This window comes from Coenobita brevimanus, chromosome 73 (genome assembly GCF_032717465.1).
Source record: "Coenobita brevimanus isolate Jiangsu-jjx chromosome 73, ASM3271746v2, whole genome shotgun sequence".
Lineage (NCBI taxonomy): Eukaryota > Metazoa > Arthropoda > Malacostraca > Decapoda > Coenobitidae > Coenobita > Coenobita brevimanus.
This window is the reverse complement of record NC_137026.1, coordinates 3,185,379-3,192,733: the sequence shown is the minus strand read 5'-3', so window position 1 is coordinate 3,192,733 and position 7,355 is coordinate 3,185,379. Positions and strand designations below refer to the sequence as shown.

The window sequence follows — 7,355 nt, the reverse complement described above, 5'->3', positions numbered from 1 at the left end:
TAATAAATGAACTAGGTAAACGGCAGCATAAATATCGTAATTAAGCGGCTGATAATCACTTGACTGATACCTGCTCCCCTCTCTACGTTGAATACAGTGAAGTCACTTGATACACGATAATTACAGCTTAGAGACCTGAGGTAGTCTCTATGCTGTACGTCAGCGATACTGACGATGGATTTCGTGGATCGTATATCGTCGGGTAAGGAAGCTCCCTAATGTCTCTTCCAAAACTATTTATTTTGCTTATTACACCTTGCCGTCCTCTTCTGTGTAACTTAAACCATTCTAATATCGCCATGCTTTGCATAATTAACGTACAAAATTGAATTAGCCAGTCGTATAAAAAAAAAAATCGCCCAGAAGATGTGACGGCGCATTCTTAACCGTGGAGAATACAAGTCCCTGTCATACCTTAGATTTGTTTTTGCAGGAAGGATAAGGAGGCAGTTGAATCTTCCCATGTCTCATGTTCCTCCTACAAAAAATAAAGATTTATTTGGAGGCGTAAATCATCGTAAATTATAAATGTTCTCAGCAAAATGAACAAGGAATAGAGAGTGCAGCGTGTTCCCGTCTCTAGTTCCTCCTACAGAAACAGATCGTGACTTAAGACAGGGGCTCGATGGTAAATATGTCTGAGCATCTCATCCCTGTTTAATGCTGCATCAGGACTTTGGATATTAAGACCACAGAGTGCACAGAAAATCAGCATTGCACAGAGGCCGCTGCAACACTACATATCCCTGAGTATCTGAGATGGTGGTGTAAGTGTTGTGATGGTATGTTTGAGCATTCCACCCCTGTTTAATGCTCCTTCAGGAATTTGGATATTAAGGCTACAAATTACACAGAAGGTCAGCACTGCACAGAGACCGCTGCTACATCACGTATCCCTGTGTATCAGAGATGGTGGTGCTGGTGTTGTGTTGGTGGTTGTGATGGTGACGGGGAATGGTGACTGTGGTAATGAAAGTGGTAGTGGTGAGTGACTGTGGTAAGGGGGCTGAATGGTTTTGGTGATGGTGAAAGTGTTTGTGGTGACAGGTGGTGGTTGAGGGGTGATGGATGACTGCACTGATGGATGGTGGTGGTACTGAATCGCTGTGATGAGGGGACTGGTTTGGGGTCGTGCCGATAGTGAGCAGCTAATTGTGGTGATGGTTGTGATGATAACAGTGCTAAGTGGTGGTGGTGGTGGTGGCAGTAATGAGGAGGCATTGGGACGGGTGATGTTGACTGCCTGTAGTGATATGGTAGCCAAGATTTGGTTGTTGTGATGCAACTACGATAGTGATGGTTGTTGTGATGCAACTACGATAGTGATGGTTGTTGTGATGGCAGTGATAAAATAAACAATAAAATGAACAATGTGATATTAAACTAATGGCAGTGATAAAGCGGACAGTAAAATGGAAAAATAACACGTGCTAACCTAATACCGATAGTGATAAAATGAACAAAAATAAAGGGAAAAAATTATGCTAAACTAATATAGTAGTAGTGACAAATTGAACAGAAAGGAAAAATAACATTTATGCTAAACTAACGACAGTGGAAAAATGAACATTTAGAAAAAATACAATATTTGTTAAAGTTATAAAAACACACCCCATGCCCCCCCCAATCTCTCTCTCTTTCAATCATTCATCTACCATTTCCCAGTAAATTCTTTAATTCTTTATCCCTCATCTTCTTTTCCAATATCATCATCATCACTATCTCTTTCATCTACAACATTCATTTCTTTTAATGTTCCAAAATTTCCCTTATACAAAATCACCACACAACGTCCTTAAAACCAATCCTGTCCCACATGCATTACCGAAATATTCTCAGATTTCACTGGACTTTTTCTCTTTTAATCTCTTGGGAAGTTCAAGGCAGAGGAGGCGAGCCTTTTGTCCGATATTTCCTGTATTTTCCTTGGCTGGAATATGAGTAAAGGGTTTTAATTACTGGAGAAGGAGGAGGAGCGTTTGTTATTTAGCAGCTGTGAGGTCTGGCTGGCTGCCGTAAATATATATATATATATATATATATATATATATATATATAAGGTGGAGCGGCCTGGGACTCTAATTCACGCGTATAGAGTTCAAACCTTCACCCCCAGTTTAACGGCCATACCGCGTTGAGTACACCGCTTCCCGTCCGATCAGCGAAGTTAAGCAACGTTGGGTCTGGTTAGTACTTGGATGGGTGACCGCCTGGGAACACCAGATGCTGTTGGCATCCCTACGTGTCAAGTGGGGTTGGTGGAGGATTAGTGCCCCTCCCTGTAAAACAATTAACTCTAAGCCCTTGGCCACCCTGTTTGGGATACATGGCGTCTGGCAATGAATGAATGAATATATATATATATATATATATATACTCTCTCCTTGGAAATACAGGATGGAGGTTTGGCAGAGTGCGAGACAGAGATATGCTTTCTGATGCCCCCCCCAAAAAAAACTTCTCATAATGTTGATAATTTTCAGCTTCCTCGTTTGGAGAGCATGCCCTCGTTTTCACGATGTGGATGCGTGTTAATTCATCGTTTAAAACATTTATCTTTAATGTCAATTATTTTGGCCAATGGTCACCCACTCAACAAAATCTAAAAACATGTTTCCATCCCACCTAAACTGGTTCCTAGACCTTCTCTATTGCCCTGCTTTCTTTAAGTGCAACATCTTCAGATTTGACGGAAAGAGTAATAAGAGATATGGAGTAAACTGTTCTTGGTCCAATTTGAGTCATGATCATGGTCCCCCCTCCCGCATCCCAGAGACTGGGGGACAGCAGGTGCCCTGCGCACTCACTTGCCAACCTCAGAAACAACTACATTAGGCAAGGGAGGGTGATGGGAGGAGGCAGCGGAAGAGATCATGGGTGAGGAGCCTGGCGAAGAGGCAAGCGGTGTGGGATGCAATGCGCCAGAGATGCTGGACTGGTGGAGGTCTGGGCTCTTCTTCCCTGCCTGTAAAGGGCTTTGGTTGAAAGATGGTGGTGATGCTTGTCTGTCTGGCAGCCCTTTTTTTCTGAGAGAACAACCCTGGGTAACAGTGAATGTCCTGCTCAATAACATACGCCACACTTTCCCTGTGAGCCGGTTCAGGGCCTTCTCATGGATGAGGTAAATGCTTTGGCCAACTGTGACAATGGTCTGCTTGTGAGTAATAACAACCAGGATATGCAATGTCTCCTCCTCTTCCTTCTCTAAACTCTTGGATGTAAGCCCTGTGTTCCTGAAGGGTCATCAATTCCTCACTTAACAGCTCCTCCCTGTGGCTGTCCATCACCTTCTGAGCACTCTCCATGTCTACCTCCCTGAACCCTGCCTCACAGAATAGGTCAAGGATGCCTCTGTGCATGTCCTCAAGGATATCTTCCTCTGTTGTTCCTCAACCTTATGGAAGTCACTGAAGGAGTGAATGCACTATGGCCACACCTTCCACTACATGCCATTCACAGCTGATTGTTCAATCTCCATTCAAGCTGCTGTGATGCTGTTTATGGCAATGCATATAATCTCACTTGAACATCTTGATGGTAACTTGGTCATCCACATCACATACCGGTACCCTCATGAGTTGTTGCACTGTTCACTAGACATATAGAGCTTTGAATGTCACTATGATGCCCTGGACCCTTGATTGCAGGAAGAATGTTGTATTGCAAGGCAGGAAAACAAGCTCGCTGTTGTCCACCCAGCTGCCCATGTGCGGGGGATGTCTGGGCAGACTGTCCACCAGGAGCATAAAGCTGCCTAGAAGACTGTTTTTCTTGGCTTAATCTCGGAGGGTAAGTAACAAATGGCCTGCGACCAAAGACTAGCATATGGCAGAGGTGAGCCAGACCTTGGAGTTTGATATCCAAATCAAACAAAGACTTTCTTTTACACAGCCTGCCAGCACTGGAAGATCCTCTGAATGGTAAACTAGCATCAGCATGAGTCTGAGATCACCCTTAGCATTCCTCCCTGGAATGAGGGTGGCATGGTCCTTGGCCACCTTAAACCCTGGTGCTGACTTCTTCTCGATGGCCAGAAAAGTCTTGGACGACCTCCTCTTCCAATACAGCCTAGTCTCATCAAAGTTCAACACTTGCTTGCATCGTAGTCACCATCCTTGAGGCATGCCTTGAGAGTGTCTAGAACACCAGTGCCCCTGCATGGTCCACACCATCGGACTTGCCAGTCAAACTCCTGTGCCACAGGGCAGCACATCCCTTATATCAATGAAACCAGCCTGCACTGGCCTGAAAATGTTCCTCCAGCAAGTTTGCCCCTCATAGTGTCCCTGAAAAATAATGCATTCATACAGATGATGCTCCAGCATGGCAATGACTTCCACCTGTTCTAGTCATGCACCTAGATCACCAACAGCTGCTCCATCCCCCCCATAATGGGGTTGCGGATCTTGGTAATGTGTTTAGCAGTGAGGGAGAACACCTGCTCAACTGCAGCTTTGATAGCATCGTCCTTCTTTATTACAGCAGATAGCTGGTCGACTTGGGAGAGTGCAGACTTCTGGCAATACTACTTGCACCCTGGCCATCTTCATGGTGTTTCAAGGGAAAGGCTTTTCCTTTAATGTTTTGCCTTCCTTTCACCAGGGCCAGCACCTTTCATACCACACCTTTCACTATGACCAGTGCCTTGCCCGACATGATCGCTAAGTGTTAGGCTACTTCACTCAAAAAACTCTAAATCATACACAATGATGTCTATGGATTACTTTCACTGCACAAGTTATGACTGTAATGGCTCAATAATGTTACATCACATGCGAGATGGTGGAGTAACACAAAGTTCATGAGGAGATACCATCACAAGTAGGTTACACGAGAGAGAGAGAGAGAGAGAGAGAGGGGGGGGGGTTCAAAGGGATGGTGGGAGGTACAGAATTGGCAATGACGAGTTAGAACAGGGTTCTGCACATGTAAACATTGGAAGTCATCTTGATCGAAAAAGTGATGGTCGGCTTGCATGTATGCACGCACGAATGGTTCATAACTCATCACACTCATCATATGAGTGAACTGTAACATCACATGCTAAAAAATGGCCCTTATTTTCCAGTCATCACACATGCGATTTATCACATAATGGTTCATCACAAAACGAAAGTCTGCTGTATAAAATATAGTTTCTAACCAAAATGAAATAGATGCTTCCTGTATTTCAGTTTTCTAATAAAAACAACAATTTGATGTAGTTATGCATTCTAAAAGAAGCAGAAGAACTTGATATACAGAATTCAGCCTTTTAATATTATGAGTATAGATGTTTTCTGTAGGTAACTGAGCTTTCTAATCCAAAGAGAACAGACTCTTGATTCAGAGAACTAAGTTTTAATGCATCAAAAACAGATTAACTTAGATAGGTTGCCCCCCCTCCGTTTTTTGCGACATTCATGAGGTAAGAACAAATGACAGATACCGGAACACAATGTTTACCCTCCTGTGTTTTGTGTTCTATGTTGGAGTAAAAGCTGAATTAAGACAGATGTCTAGGCTTTCTATGGAACATCATTTACGTGTGAAAAATCTTGCTGAGATTTAACAGTTAACATTTTTTGTTCTTGATCCCTCTGCTGTGACTTTTTTCTTTACCCCTTTTGCATGAGCAAAAGTTTTAAAAGTTTAGTGTTCTATGACATGTCGGTGTTTCTCCCCTCCCCCCCACCCACCACGCGCTCTAAAAAAAAGTATTCTCAGCTTATTTTCACCCTCCAAAAATATTTATTTTGCCACAAAACCCACATATTCCTATTCATCGATGGTTGTTCTACACGATAAGCAAACACACACACACACACACACACACACACACACACACACACACACTATACGTACGTTAGGGGCCTGAGAATAAACAATCGTGAGCAAAACAATCGTGAGCAAAGATTTCACTTCCCAACATCATAAGTCGAATGTTTACTGATCAATCTCTACATGCTATACTATCATTAGAAAGAGAATTTTATTAGCTTTCGAAAGCTGGAAGTCCCAGTTTGATATGAGGTATGGTGTTCGAGTAATAAGCGACAAAGTAAAACCCACTGTCGGCAGACAACTTCTTTTTTGGGGGGGAGCTCTAGTGAAAAACTTTTCTGGCCACTGTTATGTTTTTGTTTTATCATCCTATGCAGAACTTCATTGGCTTTCATGTCAGCCAAAATGGTGATCCTAGGCCTCATAGTTTTCAAGAAAAATGTGAAAAACTACGGTGTACCCACACCGTGTCGTGACTGTTGGGTGGTTTCCTGCCTTCCTCTAAGCTGCTTTCATGTATTTCACCAATTCCTTGTACACTAGATATGCACACTATAGTCTCATGATTCACTGTCACTATCTTTATAGTTGAATACTCACATTTTGTGCAGGGTAGAGGCAGTGTAGTTGATTAGAAACAGTAGCACAATCTTCGTTGGGCCAACGGTTGATAACGACCAGGAGTGCTTCACAAACAGCAAATTTCCTATTGCAGACACCAAATCTAATTACAATAGTGCCCAGCAACTATACATAAGCACTATTGGTATAGTGAAATATGTTGCACGCCCGGGACGTGAGACAAGAAGGGATATTTAAAGGGCCAAACCTCACAGCTCATTTGGTACTGAATAACCTGTCCGCTCTCTTCCCGGCATTGGGACTCACAATTGCCAACTCATTAATTTTGACAAGCGCTAGTCAAGCAATGACACCTCCAAAAATGACGCCAATTGGTTGAAAACTTTTTCTCTGATGAAAGTTTTTGTGCTTTACGGACGACAAATGCATCAACAAGTTGAGGGCGCCCCCATATCCAAAAGACGACAAGGCGTCAACACGGGCAAAGGGAGTGTGGCGATTTCAGAAAAAAAAAAAAATAGTTGTTTTCATCTGCTGTTTTCAACCAGTTATTCCAAACAAGATAAAACTATTCAGACAAATTTGAATCACCTCGATAACTTTTACAACAATCAGGAAGTGCAAATGTGGTGCTCGCTGGGAGTGCTAGCAAGTTGAACAGACAATGTATTTTCCCGATGGAGAGCACAGGCCACCCTGCACAGTGATAAAAGCTAGTTGCAATGCCGCCACACCAAGACAGCGTATACTGTATACCTGCATTACAACAGTGATCTGCCAATTTCTATGTACTATACAACACTATGTCACATATTTACAATACTCTGCACACCTTAAGAACAGCACTATGTTATTTCACTGTCTTACTACTGCCTTATTGATACTTTCTTGTAGTGCACTAACCTAAGATTCCCACCAGAGCATAACTGTTACGAACTGGACAACACTAAGGTCTCCGTATTTCTAGCCATTTTTCCACTTATTTTTATAGCACTAATCACTTTACAATC

At 42.8% G+C, this 7,355-nt stretch overlaps 1 non-coding gene across 1 annotated transcript; it reads left to right on the top strand.

The window, feature by feature from the left end:
* The first annotated feature begins 2,116 nt into the window (after positions 1 to 2,116).
* On the top strand, positions 2,117 to 2,235 carry LOC145407597 (5S ribosomal RNA). The gene has a single exon (XR_013898747.1). It is a non-coding gene; the product is annotated as a 5S ribosomal RNA (ribosomal RNA).
* Positions 2,236 to 7,355: the final 5,120 nt, after the last annotated feature.